The sequence below is a fragment of the Lissotriton helveticus genome, chromosome 10 (assembly GCF_964261635.1).
Source record: "Lissotriton helveticus chromosome 10, aLisHel1.1, whole genome shotgun sequence".
Taxonomy (NCBI): domain Eukaryota; kingdom Metazoa; phylum Chordata; class Amphibia; order Caudata; family Salamandridae; genus Lissotriton; species Lissotriton helveticus.
The window spans coordinates 574,719,069-574,740,703 of record NC_136071.1 but is presented as its reverse complement, the minus strand read 5'-3'; the positions used below and the strand labels follow the sequence as shown (position 1 = coordinate 574,740,703).

Below are 21,635 nucleotides of genomic sequence, written 5' to 3'. Positions count from 1 at the left end.
CTGCACGTTTGTTCAGTCAGAAGCCTGCGAAGAGCCAACCTCAGTGCGGGCGTGGAGGCCGCCGTGGCGGCACAGGGGGCCAGCGGGCGGGTCATTTCCGCAGTGGCGCTATCCTTGCCGCAGTGGAGAAGACCAGAGAAATTCTCGATACAGGAGGATCAGTGGCAGTGGTCCTCCTGGATTTGAGTGCGGCCTTCGACACTCAGCCACCAGGTCCTAACCCAACGCCTAGAAAACATCGGAGTGAAAGAGACGGCGCTGAAATGGCTCTCGTCCTTTCTTTACCAACGCTCTTTCCAAGTCTGGGAAGGTGAAGGCCGCTCCCCCTCCATCCCCCTCCGGTGTGGTGTGCCACAGGGCTCATCATTAAGCCCCACGTTATTTAACGTGTACATGGCCCCACTGGAGGGGTTGGTCTCTCCATTTGGAGTCACCATCGTCAGCTATGCTGACGACACACAGCTGGTGGTAACTCTCTCTCACCCGAAAAAAGAGCCCTCCAATCTCCATGACTGCCTCTCCAATATACATCAATGGATGAGCGACTCATCCTTAAAATTAAATGGGTCAAAAACAGAGATTCTTCTCCTAGGTCAAAAAACACTGAATTTACCCCCTAACATCTGGCCTGCCTGTCTGGGTGGACCCCCACCCCTAAGACAGAAGTCAAGAGCCTGGGAGTATGGTTAGAGAAAGACCTCACTTTCAGAACGCAGGCAAGGAAAACGGCCGGCATTTGTTACGGCCTACTTAGATCATGTAGGAAGGTGCTCCCCCTACTCCCTTTCAAGTCCCGACTTCTGCTGATCCAAGGCCTAATTGTGTCCAGGTTGGACTACTGCAATGCCATTTACTTAGGAGCCCCGGAAACCACTCTCCAGATACCACAGAAAACCCAGAATGCTGCGGCCAGGCTGCTCACGAATACCCCAGCCAGAACATCAGCCAAACCCGCACTGAAAAAATTACACTGGCTTCCGATCAGGGAAAGAGTGATATTGAAGGCACTATGCCTGGCTCACAAAGCACTTCGCAACGCAGGTCCACCAATCCTCAACAATTGTATTGTACCTTACAGACCTACGAGAGCGCTACGATCAGACCATGGAAACCTTATTGTGGTTCCCAGGGTGAAAAGGTCCCGGACAGGAGGCCGCTGCTTCTCGGTACATGCAGCGAAACAATGGAACGCGCTCCCACTGAAACTTAGATCAGAACCCAACCTCCTGCGTTTCAGGAAATCTCTCAAAACTTTTCTTTTCCCTTAAATCACTTTCACCCCTGCACTTTCATCCATCAGTACCACGAGGTTAGCGCTGGGATACTCTTGGGTGACTACGCGCTGTATAAAAACCTAAAATAAAAAATAAATAATTTCACCTCAGCTCCCGCAACATCTGCCTCAAAGCCTTCCTAGTCCGAGCTTTGGAGTGCACCCCACGCCTGTGGGTGGTAGGATTCTACATCACCTCCCCCACTGGCGCTCTGTCACTTCGGACAGGTGGGTGCTACAAATCGTCCGAAGGGGCTACTCCCTCCCCTTCGAGTGTGCCCCCCCACGACCCCCCCCACCCCTCAGCCATGTCACCTCAGTTCCACCGCATGTCGGGGGATCACTCGAAGCTTCTCCAACTGGAAGTCACGGCCCTCTTGGCCAAGGGGGCCATCGAACGCGTTACTGGGCCAGAAGTAGGACCTCGTTGTTATTCCTACTACTTTCTGGTTCCCCAGAGGGAGAAAGGGCGCCTGCGCCCCATCTTGGACCTCAGGAACGTCAATTGCTTCCTCCGGTAGGAGAAGTTCAAGATGTTTACTCTGGCTCAGGTCTAGGCTGCCCTGGAGACTGGATGGTAGCGTTGGACTTGCAGGATGCATATGTTCACATCCCCGTTCTGCCGGCCCACCAGCGTTCGCGGTAGGCCAGGAAATTTTCAGTTTGCTGTGCTCCCCTTCGGTCTCACCAGCGCCCCTCTGGTGTTCACCAAAGTGATGGCGGTGGACCCAGCTCATCTGCGCAGATCAGGGTTGTCAGTCGTCCCCTACCTTGACGACTGGTTGTTGAAGGCGGGCTCGCCCCCAGACAGTAGTCAACCACCTTCAGACTACGGCCGATCTCCTGCATTTGCTGGGGTTCTCCATCGACGTGCTGAAGTCACAACTGAGTCCCTCTCAGAAGCTCCCCTTCATCGGAGCGATTCTGGATTCTACGCAGTTTCAGGTTTATCTTCCCGAGCAGCGAGTCCGGGATATTCTGGCTATGATTCATATCTTTCAGCCTCTATCCCGGTTTTCAGGCAGGATGACCCTCCTGGGCCTGATGGCCTCCTGTATCAACATGCCAGTTTATATGCGGGCTCGGCAGTGGGACCTGAAAGTTCCAGTGGGCACAGCATCAGGGCAACCTGTCGGATCATGTCCAGATCTCGGAGGGTACTGCACAACGATTGCAGTGGTGGCTCACGAATTGCGATTGGGTCAATGGCAGATCCCTCTCCCTACCCCTATTGGAGCACACAGTGGTGACGGATGCGTCCCTCCTGGGATGGGGAGGCCACTTGGGAGAGGCGGAGATCAGAGGCCTCTGGTCTCTGGCGGAGTCCCGGCTCCATATCAACGTTTTGGAGCTTCGGGCGATCCGACTTGCACTGAAGGCATTCTATCTCTCTGTCTGGGAAAGTGCAGTGCAGGTGTTCATGGACAACACCACCGCCATGTGGTACTGCAACGAACAGGGCGGGGTGGGGTCGTGGACCCTATATCAGGAGGCTCTGCGCCTCTGGACATTGCTGGAACATCAAAGCGATACCTTGGTGGTTTATCACCTGGCAGGTTCTCTGAACGCCAGGTCGCACAAACTCAGCCGCCGATGCTTGATGGATCACGAATGGCGCGTGAACTCGGACATGGTGCAAGGTCTTTTTCAGCAGTGGGGAGGGCCTTGGTTAGATCTATTCGCTACCGAAGAGAACGTACAATGTCATCAGTTCTGCGTGTTGGATTTTCCAAGGCGGCACTCGGTTGGCAACGCTTTTTGCCGCGAGTGGAGTTGCGGTCTGGTGTACGCCTTTCCGCCTATACCAATTCTGCCCACAGTGCTGAAGAAGATTCGGCGTGACCGGGCCAAAGTCATCCTTGTGGCTCCGGATTGGGCAGGAAGAACTGGCATCCCGAGCTACTCAGCATGGCGATTGATCCCCCGATCCAACTGCCTCTCCGGTAGGATCTTCTGTCGCAGCAGCAGGGGACGGTCCTCCACCCGAACCTGTCCAGCCTCCACCTCCATGCGTGGAGATTAAGCGGCGACCGTCGACAACTTTCGATCTTCCTCCCGAAGTTTGTGCTGTCATTCTGGCAGCCAGGCGTTCCTCCACTAAGACAGTATACGCCTGTAGGTGGGACAAATTTGTGGCATGGTGCACAGCAAAGGCTGTGGAACCCCTCTCTGCCCCTCTTTCTGAGGTCCTTCTGTTCCTTCTATCCTTAGCCCAGCAGGGCTCTGCTCTGGGCACTATCAAAGATTATCTTTCGGCCATCTCTGCCTTTCTACGGCTTCCAGATCAGCCTTCTTTAAGTCCCCGGTTGTTAACTGTTTTCTCAAAGGCATTACAGACACGTTTCCTCCCGTGCCTTTCATATTGCCTCAATGGGACTTAAATTTTGTATTGACCTATCTGATGTGTGCTCCTTTTGAGCCCCTTCATACCTGTCCTTTACGTCTTCTCACTCTAAAGACCGCTTTCCTGGTACCTGTCACCTCTGCCAGAAGAGTGAGTGAGCTCCAGGCTCTTTCTTCTAAACCTCCTTTCCTTGTGTAACGATATGTTCGAGGCATGTGGGCTGCTAAATTCGTATCTATAGCATAGATTGCCGCCTAGTGTTGGGTCCGGATGATTGCACATTGTTGTCCTGGAAGAGTCTTCGAAGTATCACGAGATAGGTGGCTCCTCCCCTGGACTACAGTGCGCATGGGCATCGACTCCATCCCCAGATTGTTTTTTTCTGCCATTGGGTTCGGATGTGATTTCAACGTCTCCTGTTCGGAATCGTGATAGAACTTTTTAAAGGCCTTCTTTGCACCGTCGGTATTGTTCGCGTTTGGTCCCGTATATCTTCCAGCTCGTGGAGTCGGATATCCGGGGGGTCGTGTGACTCTTCGGTGATCGAGGCCCGGTCGACGCAGCAAGACTTCGACGGCATGGAACGGAGTCCGTTCAAGAAATGGCCCGTGTGTGGATCCAAGTACCCACACATTGACGTCCATCCTGTGTGCAACAAGTGCCTGTCGCCGGACCACGACGAGGCCAGCTGTATGGCCTGTTCAAGATTTCGATCGAAGAAGACGATCAAGCTTCGGCGCGTGGCGCGCCTAGAGGCCCAGCGATCGGCTCCGGCACCGGTGGACATCTTTGACGACCCCGAAGCAGACGAGCAAGTGCGTCACCTGCAGATTTCACCTACACCGGTGGAGGTCGAGACATTGAGGAAATCGTCGAAGGTATGGGACGACGAAGAAGCATATGGGGCCATGGAAGATAGCTCGGAGGAAGAGCTATGCCCCGTTCGTACTCTTACAGAGGCTCAGGTCACGGGATCGCCACACGGCCTTACCCAAGACCTTACACCTCGATCCACGGCCCCGCCTTCCGGCCCGGCTACGGACACTTCCGCGGAGCCGCCATTATTGAAATCGAAACTGAAACCCTCGGTATCGACGAAAACAAAGATGGCCGAAACGCCATCGAAACCGAAGACGTCTGCTCCGCCATCGACGCGTCGTCCTCGGGGGCCTCCAAGCCAATGAAAGCTGTCGACCAGGCAAAGGTGCCGAAGGTGGTCAAGGAGCCAAGCTCGAAGAAGGCCGTCGAGCCGGTGTCAACCAAGGCGGACAAGCCAACATCCAAGAAGGCTGTCGAGCCTACATCGGGAAAGTCTGTCGAGCCGAAGACCAAGGGGCCCGTCGAGGCAAAGTCAGTCAAGGGCGCAGAGCCAAGGTCTGGGGTCGTGACACCAAAAGGAAAACCTGTCGATCCGAAGCTGTCGGCATCGCCGGGACACCTCTTCGTGAGGTAGCTGTTCGCGCTATACAAAATTCCGTATTATTATTATTATCGACGTCTGCGGCCGTGGACAGTGATCGAAGAGCACCGGTCAAGGGTGCTCCTGCGCCTCGACCAGACAAACAGAAGTCATCGATGCTCGGGTCTTCCCCTTGGGGCGGACCGAGGACATCGGTCGGGTCGACGAAACCATCCGCTTCCTTTACGAAGCAGGTCTCGGACTCCCTCAAGCGCCTTAAGGACAAGGCTTTGGCATCGGAACCGAAGACTCCTTCCGCACCAAAGCCGGCGGACCCACCGAAAACCACCTCGACGCCGCTCCTCTACACGTTACCGCCTAAGGTGGCGCCGAAGGCCTTTGCACCACGGTCGGTGCCCAAGGACACTGTGTCGAAGTCAACTCACCCGGCTGGGACTTTGAGTCATCGACATCCTTTAGTTGAAGAACGGTCGGAGCATTTCATCGATGCAGACACCGGGAAGCTCACGCTATACAAGAGGAAAATAACTTCACAGCCTTTAGAGTCATTTACAATTGCTCTAAAACGCTAGAAGCCTGCACCAGAAACACCAGTGCTGGTTGAACAGATTCTTCCACAGCCAAGGAGGAGTGCTACACCTTCACCCACATACTCTGATGGGGATGAAGGGGAGCAGGATGAGGAGTATAATTTTCCTGCAAATACAGAGCCTGATGAGCAACAGGACTCATGGATGGACACAGGTGATCAAGGGGACCAGCAAACGGTCCATGATCCTCAGGTTTATAACGTCAAGCCGTCTCCCACTGAAGATTCTGCGGCATTTAATGCCTTGATTGAAAGGGCTACAAACATTAAAGTGGAAATGCATGCTGACCCCGTGGAGGTGGACTTCCTTTTTGACACTTTCTCTACTGCTGAAAAGACTGTCAAGACTCTCCCGATGTTGAAAGGGGTCCTTAAGCATGCGGCAGACATTTTCAAGGAACCCACGAGATCAAGGGTTGTCAACCCAAGAATAGAGAAGAAATACAGACCGGCACCTGGCGACCCAACCTACATAAGGGGCCAGTTGCCTTTGGACTCTTTGGTGGTCTCTAATGCCCGCAAGAGGGCAAACTCCCAAACCACGGGTGAAGCTCCTCCCCCGGACAAAGAGTCAAAAGTGCTGGAGGCATCTGGGAAGAGGGTAGCAGCTCAGGTGGCCAACATCTGGCGCATCTCAAACACGCAGGCTCTGTTGGCCAGATACAATAGGGCACACTATGACACCCTAGAGCAGCTGTTACAACACCTTCCAGACCAGTTTAAAGAGGGAGCTGAAATGCTTATCCAGGAGGGAAAGCTCATCTCCAACGCTGCTATAAAGTGTGCGCTAGACGTTGCGGACACAGCAGCGAGAGCAATCAACACTAGTGTAATGTTGAGGCGTCAGGCATGGCTCCGCATCTCGGGATTCAAGCCAGAGATACAGACTACTATCCTCAACCAGCCCGTTAATCCAGACAGGTTATTTGGTCCAGAGGTGGACACCACCCTGGAGAAGATCAAAAAAGATACCGAGACTGCCAAGTCCATGGGGGCTCTCCAGTCACAACAATTTAGAGGGAACACTTTTCGTCGCTCAGGCAATCGAGGTGTTAGCAGAGGGCACATGTCGCAGCAGACGCCATTCAATAAAAGTGGTGCGCAATCCTCCTACAGCAAGCAGGGAAGAGGTGGATACAGAGGAAACAGTGCCACGGGTAGAGGCAGAGGCAACAACAGTTCCCGTTCCTCTGCCACCAACAAACAGTGACTCCCTGTCACTGCCCCCCGACCATCCAACACCTGTCGGGGGGGAGACTCCAACAGTTCCTGCCAGTCTGGAAGTCCATCACCACAGACAGGTGGGTCAGGAAACTTATCCAGTTCGGCTATTGTTTGGAGCGGACATCCACTCCACCAAACATACCCCCAAAACACCGTCCTATGTCAGCAGAGCACTTGCACTTATTGCAGCAGGAGGTTCTGGTGATGCTGCAAAAAGGCGCAATAGAGCTCGTGCCAGTGGAGGAAGAAGGCACAGGGGTTTATTCCCTGTACTTCTTAATCCCAAAAAAGGACGGCTCACTCAGACCGATTCTAGACCTACGCCCCTTGAACCAGTACATTCTTTCAGAACACTTCCACATGTTGACACTGCAGCAGGTTCTTCCCTTGTTACAACGGGGGAGACTTCCTCGCAACCTTGGACCTCAAGGATGCTTACTTTCACATACCACTCCACCCATCCCTCAGAAAATACCTCCGGTTCACCATCCAAAACCGGCATTACCAGTTCAAGGTACTCCCCTTCGGAGTGACCACTGCTCCCAGGGTGTTCACGAAATGTCTGGCGACAGTGGCGGCGCACCACCGGAGACAGAGTATACATGTCTACCCTTATCTGGACGACTGGCTCGTTCAGGCAAAGTCAGCCCAGCAGTGCGCCGCAGATATGTCCCACACCATTCACCTCCTTCACAGTCTAGGATTTTCACTAAACTTCCCGAAATCGCACCTTCAGCCAGCCCATGTGCGGCAGTATTTGGGCGCGACGATAAATACCCTGGCTGCCACAGCTCAGCCAAACCCAGCGAGGATCGACAACATCCAGTCGCTAATCCAGAGGTTCAGACCGCAACACTCACTCCCAGCGAGAGTGTTCATGCATTTGATAGGCATGATGGCCTCCTGCATCTTCATAGTCCCGCATGCCAGGTTGCATATGCGTCCGCTCCAAGAATGCTTAGCGCATCAGTGGACTCAGGCTCAAGGACAGTTGAACGACCTAGTGTTGGTGACGGGTCGGGCATACAGGTCTCTGCATTGGTGGAATCCACACAACCTTTGCAAGGGCCGACCGTTCCAAGAGCCTGTGCCACAGATTACACTGACGACGGACGCCTCTCTCCAGGGATGGGGGGCTCATGTGCTCCACTACACAGTGCAGGGACTATGGACGACGCAACAAAAGAAGATGCACATCAACTACTTGGAACTGATGGCAATCTTCATGGCTCTCAAGTCCTTCAAAGTACATCTGTGCAACAAAGTCGTGTTGATCCGGACGGACAACATGACAGCCATGTACTACATTCAAAAGCAGGGAGGTACGTGTAGGAGAGTGGGGTCTGCAATCCCATGGCCACCCCAGATTTTTCTTTTTGCTTCACTGATTTACGACTTTCCCTGGCTGTGGGCCTGCTAATCAGACCCACAGCCTAGCAGTTCTCTCTCTAAATTACAACCATGTACCTTAGGTGCATCTTACCAATTGGTACTGGGCCACCTTATCAGTCCCTGTACAGAATACATCTGAAAGAAACAGGTTAGTATTAGATTCCTTACCTTAGAATATCCCCAGGCGTCAGTCTGGATCCGGAAACTTTTGCGTAGCAGTACCCCTGCGCGTCGGTAGGCGTCGTCTGCAGGCGTCCCCTGCGGCTCCGCGTCGTCGGCGTCGTGCGCCGTGATGACGTCGCTGGAGTATATAGACGCCGCCTCCGCGCGCTGACGTCAGTTCTTCTTTTTTCCGCGCCAGTTAGCGCAGATCCGAAGAGCAGTACTCCGGTCTTTTGACCAAGTTTTTTGTTAACTGATTGATCCTTACGGTGCCGGTAGGATGCCCGGTTTCAAGAGTTGTGACGAGTGCGACCGCATGATGTCGGTCACCGACCACCATCGACTCTGCCTCCGGTGTCTGGGCGCGGACCACGACGTGGAGTCCTGCGTCGACTGTCGGGCCTTGACTGGAAAAGCTAGGCGGGAGCGGTCCCGCAAGCTTCTCGAACTCCGGTTGTCGGCCCCGCGTCGAGAGCGGTCCCGGTCCGGTCGGAGGTCGAGGGAGCGGTCGAGGGAGCGGTCGCGGAGCCGCCATGGGCGCTCCGGGAGTCGCCACCATTCCTCCGGCTCGTCAGGTAAGCACAAGAAGTCGGGGCGTCGCCATCGCACCCCCGACTCCCCCCGACGCCCGCGTGCTGCGGCCGGGGGCTCGGGTGACCCCACCCCCGCGGTCCCGCATGGGTCGCCGACGCCGTCTGCCCCACACCTGTCGGTCCCTGGGGAAGGCGCGTCGCGTGAGGAGATCGAGGCCTTCCTCATTGCTATGAGGGCGAGGTCTTCTCCGGCGGGGCCTTCGGCGCCTGCGGGCCCGTCGGTCCCGTCTGGGGGCCCGAGCGGTTCGGGTGCTCCTGCCCCGGCGCCGCCGGTGGCTCCGGCCCCGGCGCCGCTGGTTCCCTCTGGTTCGTCGCCGGCTGGTCTCCCGGCCTCTCCGGCGTCGGTTCCTGTGGGCCAGCCCATGGTACCGCCCCCGCGTGGTGCAGCGACTCCGCCGTCGGCTCCGGCCGGCGTCGGGTCCCCGGCACCGACGCCGCGCGGCGCCACCCCCCTTTCCTCCCCGACTCCGGACTCGGAGCCGGACCGGCGTCGGCCGACGCCGGACCCGACGCCGATGGGGCCTGTTGACCCCGATGTCTATATCGTCGACCCAGAATATGGGTATGACGAGGAGGAGTATGGAGAGGGTTGGGAGGGGTCTGAGGACCCTCTATCCCGTGCCTGCCAGTACGATGTGGACTGGGTAGGTGATCTGGGTGATGCCAGTGGCCTGGACGAGTCGCCCAACCCTGGGTTTGTCTCTCCGTCCCCTGTGGCGTCCGAGGCGGGTGCTGCCTATTCGGTGGTCCTGATGAGGGCTGCCAAGGCCTTACACCTTGAGCTCCCCGTTGCGAAGGTCAAACCGAATATCCTGACGGAAGTTTTTAAACCGCAGTCATGCCCCCAGGAGCCTCTGCTGCCGTTTAATGAGGCCCTGACGGATGTCCTTCTGGGCACCTGGTCCAGGCCCGCCTCTGGTGCGCCGGTTGACCGGAACGTTGCCAGGCGTCACCGTCCCTGCGCGGACGACCCTGCCTTCCTGTCCACCCATCCCTCCCCGGAGAGTCTGGTGATCCAGGCCTCCACTTCGCAGTCCGCATTTCCGTCGGCTCCGCCCGACCGGGAATCAAAGAGGTACGACCAATTCGGAAAGAAAGTGTTTTCCTCTTTGAGTGCTGGGCTGCGGTCTTGTAACACCGCGTGCCTCTTGGGCCGCTACACCCACTCCCTGTGGGATACGGTCGAGGAGTGTTTGCCGCAATGCCCCCAGGAAGTGCGGGACAAGCTCACCCGGGCCTTTGTTGAAGGCCGGGATGCGGCGCGGTACTCGATCCGTTGTGGTCTGGACACCACGGACTCACTGGGACGGGCCATGTCCACTACGGTGGCGATTCGTCGCCATGCCTGGCTGAGATCTGCCAACTTCTCACCAGACGTCCAAAATACGCTTATGGACATGCCATTTGATGGCAGTCGCCTATTTGGTGACAAAGCGGACCACGCGCTGGAGCGCTTCAAGGACTCCAGGGTCACGGCCAAGTCCTTGGGTCTCTCGACCCAGACCCAGCGCCAGCAGACGGGTTCGTTTCGGCCCTTTCGTGGCCAAGGGAGAGGAGGTCCCACACGTGCTGCCAGCCACGCGGCGCAGAGCGCTCCCCAGCGCGGTGGCGCCCGTGGTTTCCGCCGTGGTGGCGGTAGAGGCCAGCGTCGTGGTCAGTCCACGCCTCCCTCCGCTGCGGCATCCAAGCCTTCCTAGTCCGAGCTTTCGGGCTCACGTGACGCCAGTGGGTGGCAGGGTTCGCCATCACCACTCCCGCTGGCGCGCGATAACATCGGACAGGTGGGTGCTGCAGCTTGTCCGAAGGGGCTATGCCCTCCCCTTCGAGTCCACTCCTCCAGCCATGCCACCGCAGAACCACCGTGTGTCGGGGGACCACTTGACTCTTCTGCAGGAGGAAGTTACGGCCCTCTTGGCCAAGGGGGCCATCGAGCGCGTTCCTGGGCCAGAAGTAGGGTGTGGTTGCTACTCCCACTACTTTCTGGTACCCAAGAAGGACAAGGGAGGCCTGCGTCCTATCTTGGATCTACGGAACGTCAACGGCTTCCTCCGGAAGGAGAAGTTCAAGATGTTGACTTTGGCTCAGGTCTTGGCTGCTCTAGACCCACAAGACTGGATGGTAGCGTTGGACTTGCAGGATGCGTACTTTCACATCCCCGTCCTGCCGGCCCACCGGCGTTACCTGCGGTTCACGGTAGGCCACGAGCATTTTCAGTTTATCGTGCTCCCATTCGGCCTTACCAGCGCCCCACGGGTGTTCACGAAAGTGATGGCGGTGGTCGCAGCTCATCTGCGCCGGTTAGGGGTTTCAGTCTTCCCCTACCTCGACGACTGGCTGTTGAAGGCGGGCTCGCCCCAGACAGTCGTCCACCACCTTCAGATGACGGCAGACCTCCTGCACGAGTTGGGGTTTTCCATCAATGTGCCGAAATCACACCTGTGTCCCTCTCAAAAGCTCCTTTTCATCGGAGCGGTTCTCGACTCGGCGCAGTTTCGGGTTTATCCCCCGGAACGGCGGGTCCGGGATATTCAGGCTCTGATTCCCATCTTTCAGCCGTTATCCCGGGTTTCGGTCAGGTTGACGCTGCGGCTTCTGGGGCTGATGGCCTCCTGCATCCTTCTGGTGCATCACGCCAGATGGCGGATGCGGGCTCTGCAGTGGGACCTGAAGTTTCAGTGGGCCCAGCATCAGGGCAACCTATCCGACCATGTCCTGATCTCGGAGGGCACTGCGAGACAGTTGCAGTGGTGGCTTACAGACCGCGATTGGGTCAGGGGCAGATCCCTCTCCCTTCCCCAGCCGGAGCACGTGGTTGTGACGGACGCGTCCCTCCAAGGCTGGGGTGGCCACTTGGGAGAGGCGGAGATCAGAGGCCTCTGGTCTCCGGCGGAGTCCCGGCTCCATATCAACATGTTGGAGCTGCGGGCGATTCGCCTGGCACTGAAGGCATTCCTCCCCTTTGTCAACGGGAGTGTAGTGCAGGTGTTCACGGACAACACCACCGCCATGTGGTACTGCAACAAACAGGGCGGTGTGGGGTCGTGGACCCTTTGCCAAGAGGCTCTGCGCCTCTGGCAATGGCTGGAACGTCAGGGCGTGACTCTGACGGTTCAACACCTGGCAGGTTCTCTGAACGCCAGGGCGGACGAACTCAGCCGTCGGTGCTCGGTGGATCACGAATGGCGTCTGAACTCGGATGTGGCGAGAGGCCTCTTTCAGCAATGGGGAGAGCCTTGGTTAGATCTATTCGCCACAGAAGAGAACGCGCAATGTCATCAGTTCTGCGCGTTGGAGTTTCCAAGACGGCACTCGCTCGGCGACGCCTTTCGGCGCGAGTGGAGTTGCGGTCTGTTGTACGCCTTTCCGCCTATACCACTTCTGCCCAGAGTGCTGAAGAAGATCAGGCGCGACCGGGCCCATGTTATCCTTGTGGCTCCGGACTGGGCTCGAAGGTACTGGTATCCCGAGCTACTCAGCATGACAGTCGGTCCCTCGATCCGCCTGCCCCTTCAGGAGGACCTTCTGTCGCAGCAGCAGGGGACGGTCCTCCACCCGAACCTGTCCAGTCTCCACCTCCATGCGTGGAGATTGAGCGGCGACAGTTGAGGCCATTTGACTTGCCTCCTGAAGTCTGTGATGTCATTCTGGCAGCCAGGCGTCCCTCCACAAAGTCGGTATACGCCTGCCGGTGGAACAGATTTGTGGCATGGTGCACAGCAAAGGCTGTGGATCCCCTTTCTGCCCCTCTATCTGAGGTTCTCCTCTTCCTCCTTTCCCTTGCCCAGCAGGGCTCTGCTCTGGGCACTATCAAGGGCTATCTTTCTGCCCTTTCCGCCTTCTTGAGGCTACCTGATCAGCCATCTTTGTTCAAGTCCCCTATTGTGTTAAGATTCTTAAAGGGCATCACGCACATGTATCCTCCAGCTCCGTTCGTGATGCCTCAGTGGGACTTGAACCTGGTTTTGACTTTCCTGATGTGCGCTCCCTTTGAGCCCCTTCATTCCTGTCCTCTCCGTCTTCTCACCTTAAAGACGGCCTTCCTGGTAGCCATCACCTCTGCCAGGAGAGTGAGTGAGCTCCAGGCTCTTTCTGTTCAACCTCCTTTCTTGTCTGTTCATCCTGATAAGGTGGTTCTTCGGACCAGACCTTCTTTCCTGCCCAAGGTAGTCTCTGCTTTTCACATTGGGCAGTCCATCACCTTGCCCTCCTTCTTCCCGCCTCCGCATCCTTCAAAGGATGAAGAGCGGCTCCATCGTCTGGACCCAAAACGTGCGCTTTCATTCTATATGGATCGCACACGCCAGTTCCGGGTGGATGACCAACTGTTTGTTGGCTACGTGGGTGAGAAGAAGGGAAGGGCGGTACAGAAACGGACCATCTCTCGGTGGGTCGTCCTGTGCATCAAAGCATGCTACTCTTTGGCTCGGAAGGAGCCTCCTGTTGGGCTGAGGGCCCATTCCACTCGGGCCACGGCGGCTACTACTGCCCTGGGCCGGGGAGTCCCTTTGCAGGACATTTGCCAGGCGGCCACGTGGGCCTCGCTGCACACCTTTGCGAGGCACTACTGCCTGGACAGTCAAGTCCGGAGGGATGGCTTCTTTGGCCGTTCGGTCCTCCAGGACTTTCTGGTGTAGGTTGTATTGGTTCGCAGACCCACCACCGGGGTTGGTATTGCTGGGGTATCTATTCTAAGGTAAGGAATCTAATACTAACCTGTTTCTTTCAGATGAACAAGTTACTTACCTTCGGTAACGATATATCTGTAAGAAACAGTAGTTAGTATTAGATTCCTTACCGCCCCGCCCATCCTCCCCGTTCTGCGAACTGATACCTAGGGTTAGGGACATCCCTTTCAGGGCCCTAGTTTCAAATGGCACCAGTGTTGGTTCTCACATGGCTCTGCGTGTTCTGGCGCGGAAAAGCTGTGTGCAAAGAACTGACGTCAGCGCGCGGAGGCGGCGTCTATATACTCCAGCGACGTCATCACGGCGCACGACGCCGACGACGCGGAGCCGCAGGGGACGCCTGCAGACGACGCCTACCGACGCGCAGGGGTACTGCTACGCAAAAGTTTCCGGATCCAGACTGACGCCTGGGGATATTCTAAGGTAAGGAATCTAATACTAACTACTGTTTCTTACAGATATATCGTTACCGAAGGTAAGTAACTTGTTCCTTAGGTATCCAGGGCATAGGTGTACCCAGGGCCTACCAGGGGCTGAAGCATGTATTATGCCACCCCTGGCTGGCCACCCAAACAGACACAACTGGCTGCACGACAGCTGGGGCAAGGTGGTGTAAACACCCTTTGCTTTAGATTTAGTATTCCTATATCTAACCCTAAAATGGACACATATATTCCTATCAGTCACTCCTATGGCAGGCCTTATCAATCCTGAAGGCAGAGTGCTTGGAATTATGTGAGATGGTTGTAGGAGAGTAGGGTCTGCAATCCTATGATCACCCAGATTTTTGCTTTTTGCTTCACTGGTTTACGACTTTCCCTGGCTGTGGGCCTGCTAATCAGACCCACAACCTAGCTGTTCTCTCTACTCCAAATTGTACCCAGGTACTGAATTGGCACTGGGCCCTCTCCAAGTCACTGTACCCAGGGCTGAGGTGCACCCAGAAGTCTCCCAGGGGCTGCAGCATGTATTATGCCACCCCTGGGCTGACTAACTAAATCAGACACAACTGGCTGCTTGACAGCTGGGGCAAGGTGGTGTAAACACCCTTTGCTGTAGATATAGTATTCCTATATCTAAACCTAAAATGGACACATATATTCCTATCAGTCACTCCTATGGCAGGCCTTAACAATCCTGAAGGCAGAGTGCATGGAATCATGTGAAATGGTGCTCTGGCATGAGCTGAGCCCGTTTGCAGCTTGCGGAACCAAGTCCTAATAGCTGTTCCATGATAACGCTATACCATATACTCTTAAGTGCATTATGTACCTCGCGGTCATATGCTAACTTTGGTATAACATTATCAAAACATGTCGAGTAATGTGTCATACGAATTGGAATACTAACCCCTCACCAATTCTGGCGACGGGGTTAGCATTCCACCCTTCTAGAGGGACACGACATGTTGGTAACCTGTAACCCCGGTTAAAGTCAGACATAGCCTCAGCTCCACAAGATGGATGCTGCCACCGAGACACAAGTCTGCCCTCCTGCTGCTGGGAGTCCTCCCAGCCCAGGAGGCAAGGACAAAGGGTTTCCTGCCAGGGGCGGTGCCAGCACCGTCTCAGACAGGATTTTGTGTATCCTAGGTAGGCAGGGCTTTAGAGGAAGGTGACTGCAAGTGGCACCCCGGTGCTCACTATGCATAGGCCGGCTTGAACCAGTTCCAGGGGCACTCCAGCCCCTGATCTGGGGAAAGCCCGCCAAAGGAGAGGGGTGTAACCACCCCCTCCTAGTCCCACCCATAGGGCAGGACTTAGTCGCGTGCCAGCCCCTTTTTGCAGGATAAAGGTAGGAACTGGCCCCCTTCCAAATTAGATCAATCTTTGAATCCTGAACCGACTTTCTACGAGAGGAACTCAAGACTCTTCCTAAGATTTCTCCCTTGTGACTAAGGAGTAGTCACCCTGCAGCAGCAGGCACCAACCAAGCATCGCGGTCTGCTGTAAGTCTCTCCTCCGGATCAAGACTGCCCAGCACAACGAGAACCGGCTTCCCTGGCACCTCTGACCTCAACCTGCATCATCAGCCCAGCTGTGATCCGTGGGTGTGACGAGACCTCGAGGGACCGGCCATCTTTGAAGACTGCACGACGCTTGTCCAGCACGACCACCGAGTGACCCTCGACTGAGTGCTTTGGGGTAAGAGAAGCCCCGACCCTGAGCAGCTCCAGCACCGAAGTTCAGCCCCCCTGCATCCACGAGATCTGCGTGGGGCCCTTCTGCTCTTTGCTTCTCACCGCGTTGTCCAGGTCACTTGCCCGTTGGCTAGTGGCCCTCTTACGACGCTTCACGGCGACAAACACCGCTGGTCTGGTTGCTCCAGACTAGCCCTTGCTCCCCTCCAAAAGAGGAGCACCCTGGACCTTCCTGGTCCACTCCAGACTCCATTTTAAGTCCACCGCGTGGGCTTGCATTTGCCAAGACTTGTTGCCCCAATCCTGGGTCCAGCGACGTCGAAAGTAGAGACCTTCGTGGGACAGCTCGCACCTCCATAGTCCAACACCCTAAGTGTTCGGATCCACTCTTGTTTTCGACCCACCTAGTCGGGTTCGCCCGAGAACAGTAACTTTGTGATTGCTAGTATCCATAGACTTGTTCCCGCATTACGCGTGAGAGTTCCCACTCTGCACACGGCGTCCCTAGGCCTCCTGCTTCTAATCCAAGGGTTCAGCATTGTAGGCCTAGCGTTTCTACAGTCTAGAAAAGTATTACTTACCTGCTAGTAACTTCGCATTCCACTTCTTGTGTATATGGTTTTTCGTGACCCTCGGGCATTTGTGTAAATTGTGCGACTTTCAGTATTTCTTTAAGAGTTTTGTTGTGTGCTTAGCTCCCTGTCTCATAAAGAGCCAGGGTAGTCCTGTTATAAATAAATATACTTTATTTTTGATAACAACTTGTGTGGTGTCCTTTCACTTGGTGTTCAAGGGGTAATGTGATGGTAAAACAGCTGGCTTAACACGCCCTCTAGAGTCTTAGCCTTAGACTGCTCGTATCCATGCTACTAGGATAGCTGGTCTATAAGGTTGACTTACAACCAATCATCAATAAGGGTTGTCTGGACTGATACATAGTGATCACTAGAATAGTGAGCACTGCATATCAGGCCAACTTCTCACAATGGTGCTCTGGCATGAGCTGAGCCCGTTTGCAGCTTGCGGAACCAAGTCCAAATAGCTGTTCCATGATAACGCTATACCATATACTCTTAAGTGCATTATAATCCTCGCGGTTAAATGCTAACTTTGGTATAGCATTATCAAAACATGTCGAGTAAGGTGTCATACGAATTGGAATACTAACCCCTCGCCAATTCTGGCGACGGGGTTAGCATTCCACCCTTCTAGAGGGACACGACATGTATGTAACTGTGAACCCCGGTTAAAGTCAGACACCGCCTCAGCTCCACAAAATGGATGCTGCCACCGAGACACAAGTCTGCCCTCCTGCTGCTGGGAGTCCTTCCAGCAACGGAGGCCTGGACAAAGGGTTTCCTGTCAGGGGCGGTGCTAGCACCATCCCAGACAGGATTTTGTGTATCCCAGGTAGGCAGGGCTGAAAGGAAGGTGACTGCAAGTGGCACCCCGGTGCTCACTGTGCATATGCCGGCTCAAACCAGTTCCTGGGGCACACCAGCCTCTGAGCTGGGGAGAGACCGGACAAAGGAGAGGGGTGTAACCACCCCCTCTGGTCCCACCCCTAGGGCAGGACCTAGTCGCGTGCCAGCCCCTTTTTTAGAATAAAGGTAGGAGCAGGCCCCCTTCCCAAATTAGATAATTCTAAATCTTGAAACTACTTTCCACGAAAGGAACTCTTGACTCTTCTGAAGACTCTCCCTTGTGGCTAAGGAGTAGCCACCCTGCACCAGCAGGCACCATCAAAGCTCTTGCGGTTTGCTGTAAGTCCATCCTCTGGATCAAGACTGCCCAGCTCGACGAGACCCGGATTCCCTGCCATCTCGGACCTCTACCTACATCATCCAGCCCAGCTGAGATTCGTGGGTGTGACGAGACCCGTGGGACCGGCCATCTTCAAGACCTGCACGACGCTTCACCAGCACGACCCCCGAGAGACCCTCGAGTAAGTGCACTGGGGTTTGAGAAGCCCTAACCCTAAGCAGCTCCAGCACCGAAGTCCAGCCTCCCAGCATCCACGAGATCTGCGTGGGGCCCTTCTGCTTCTTTGCTGCTTGCCACGTTGTCCGGTCACTTGCCCGTTGGCTAGTGACCCTCTTGACGACGTACCACGACGATTTCACCGCTGGTCTGGTTGCTCCAGACTGGCCCTTGCTCCCTTCCAAGAGAGGAGCACCCCGGACCCTCCTGGTCCACTCCAGACGCTATCTTGACTCCACCGCGTGGGCTTGCCTTTGCCAAGGGTTGTTGCTCAGATCCTGAGTCCAGCATCGCCGACAGCCTCGCGGGACAGCTCACACCTCCAGCCTGGACGCCGACAACGCCTCCTAGCCCGTGTGACTGCAGAGTCCAGCGTCGCCCACTCACCTGGTCGAGGTGACTTCATCCGGTGCCATCCTGGTGCCCACATAATCACTGGCTAGTGATTAAGAACGGAGTCCCCTCTGCTTTCAGGTCGTCTCCTTCACTGATCCAGCCTTGGATCACACCGAACATCTTCACTGGTCGCCTGCCAGCAACTTCTTCTTTCAGGCTCCATAGACTTCAACGAGGATTCCCGACGTCTTTTGAACCCTATGCAGCCGCGGCCCCTGGGCTAGGTAACTTGAGTATTTCGGTACTCCAGCACAGGTTCACTATCCAAGTGTTCAGATCCTTTGTCGTTTTTAGTCTATCTAGTCGGATTCGTCCGGAAACAGTAACTTAAGAAACGCTAGCATCCATAGACTTCTTCCCGCATCCCGCGTGAGAGTGCACACTCTGCGCCCGAACTCCCTAGACCTCCTGCTCGTAATCTTAAGGTTCAGTAGTGTAGTCCTAGCGATCCTGAAGCCTCTGGGTCTTGTTACTTACCTGCTAGCATTTCGCATTCCACTTTTTGTGTATATGGTTTTTCGTGCCCCTCGGGCATTTGTGTAAATTGTGCAACTTAAAGTATTTTCGTAAGAGTTTTGTATTGTGCTTAGCTCCCTAACTCATAAAGAGTTCAGGGTAGTCTTGTTATAAATAAATATCCTTTATTTTCATAACAACTTGTGTGGTGTCCTTTCACTTGGTGTTCAAGGGGTATATGTGATGGTGAAACAGCTGGCTTAACACGCCCTCTAGAGTTTAGCCTGAAGACTGCTTGTGTCCATGCTACTAGGATAGCTGGTCTAAAAGGTTGACTTACAACCAATCATCAATAAGGGTTGTTTGGTATGATACAAAGTGATCACTAGAATAGTGAGCACTATATATCAGGCCAACTTCTCACACTACGCACTCTCCACAGTTGTCTCATCTGGCTCAGAGCATGTGGAAGTGGGCCATTCAGAGGAACATCTTCCTCATGGCGGAACACCTCCCGGGCACGGACAATCAGATGGCGGATCTGCTCAGCAGGTACAGCCACCAGATGCACGAGTGGGAGTTACATCCATCAGTACTCCGCCCGTACTTCCAGCAGTGGGGTCATCCAGAGATAGACCGGTTTGCCACGGAGGAAAACGCGAAATGCCAAAGCTTTGCCGCCAGGTTCCCTCACCCACTATCGCAGGGCAATGCGATATGGATGAACTGGTCAGGCAAATTTGCGTACGCTTTTCCCCCAGCGCCTCTCATTCCGCTGGTGGCAAGAAAGCTAAAGCGACACTCGCTGACGCTCATCCTGGTTGCTCCAACGTGGGCGCGACAACCATGGTACACCACGTTCCTCGAACTCTCCGTGGTACCGCATCAAAGACTACACCTCACACCCAGGCTCTTGACGCAGAACCATGGCGACATTCAGCATCCAGATCCGCAGCAGCTCAATCTGGCGATCTGGCTCCTGAGGTCTTAGAGTTTGGCTACCTTGCTTTGCCCCCTGAATGCATGGACATCATCCGGGAGGCAAGAAAGCCCACTACCAGAGCTTGCTATGCAGCGAAATGGAAGCGGTTTGTCATCAACTGTACAGAGCACGCTATCAACCCGCTAGATGCATCCATTCCTAATATCATCTGCTATTTGTTGCATCTTTACAAATGCAATCTAGCATACGCTTCCATTCGGATACACTTATCCGCCATAGCGGCTTATCTCCAAAACAGGCAGAATCTCTCTGTCTTCAGGGTGCCTGCCATTAAAGCATTCCTGGAAGGGCTGAAGCGGGTCATCCCTCCCAGGACCCCGCCAGCTCCTGTGTGGAACCTCAATGTGGTACTCACCAGATTGATGGGTCCCCCGTTTGAACCTCTGCATTCATGTGAGATTCAGTTCCTCACATGGAAAGTGGCTTTTCTCATTGCCATCACGTCTCTACGACGAGTTAGTGAGCTACAGGCGCTCACAATTCAAGAGCCATTTATACAAATTCATTAAAACAGGGTGGTGCTGCGCACTAACCCCAAGTTTCTTCCGAAGGTGGTGTCGCAGTTTCATGTCAATCAAACCATCGAACTGCCCGCATTCTTTCCAAACCCAGAAACAGTAGCAGAAAGAATGCTCCATACGCTTGATGTCAAAAGAGCGCTAATGTACTATATTGACAGAACACAACATTTTAGAAAGACACAGCAACTCTTTGTTGCCTTCTCAGCCCAGCATAAAGGCAACCCCATTTCCAAAGCAGGAATAGCCAGGTGGATCGTTAAGTGTATTCAGATTTGCTATCAGAAGGCTAAGCGCACTTTAACGGTCTCCCCCAGGGCACACTCCACACGCAAGTTGGGGGCCTCCATGGCATTCCTGGGTAACATTCCTTTGGAAGACATTTGTAGGGCAGCCACATGGTCTACACCACATACGTTTACCAAACATTACTGTGTGGATGTGCATTCCAAACAGCAGGCAGCTGTAGGACAGGCTGTTCTTAAAACACTTTTTCAGACTTCTGCAGCTGGCACGGGCGGCCGCCGTTAATGGAGGGACTTCTATGTATTCTATGCTATAGATATGAATTTAGCAGCCCACATGCCTCGAACTGAATATGCTACTTACCAGTATGCATCTGTTCTTGGCATGTAGGGCTGCTAACATTCATATCAATGGGGGTTCGGGCGACACCGCCCACGCGGAAGAGAAGCTCCACCGTCTGGACCCAAAACGTGCGCTCTCATTCTATCTGAAGCGCACACAACAGTTCCGGGTGGATGACCAACTCTTTGTTGGCTACGTCGGTGCCAAAAAAGGTCAGGCCGTGCACAAACGGACCATCTCTCGATGGGTGGTTCTGTGCATCAAAGCATGTTACTCCTTGGAAAAACTAATTCACAAACAATTATTAGGTTGATTACACAAACACGAGCTCTGCTCTCAGTTAGTTCCTAACCGTTTGATACCCACTACAAGTTACACAGGGATGTGTGCCATGTCGACTCTTTACTTTGTTTCACCAAAACACGCAGCCTACAAAGTGTGTGTGTGTGTGTGTAAAGGGCCTCTAAGGGTGGCACAATAAGTGCTGCAGCCCTTAGAGGTCTTCCCTGGTCACAGTGCCCTGGGTACATGTGGTACCATGAGTTGACCTCTTGCCAGAGATGCCAATTGGGTTAGTTTTGGGGAAAGAACTCAGGCCCTGGGAGCCTGATTGGCAAGGACCCAGGGTACACCAAGAAAAAGTGCATCAGTAGTCTGGCAACAAGTGTGGGGGAGGGGGGGGTTACTGCAACAGAAACCCACTTTCCTACACCTTTCCCTTGCCTTCTTTCCTATTTTCTTTATTTCTTCCTTTTTGGACATTATCCCCATTTTCGACACCTCCCAATCGGTGAGTTTGTTGATTACATTCTCTTTTTCTGGTTTTTCACTGTTAATAAAACTTCTAGCAATCATGAAAGGAATCCTCTTTT

At 54.5% G+C, this 21,635-nt stretch overlaps 1 protein-coding gene across 4 annotated transcripts in view; it reads left to right on the top strand.

The window, feature by feature from the left end:
* The window catches only part of USP7 (ubiquitin specific peptidase 7), a 1,709,027-nt gene that overhangs the window by 1,549,222 nt on the left and 138,170 nt on the right, over positions 1 to 21,635 (top strand). The window lies entirely within an intron of this gene.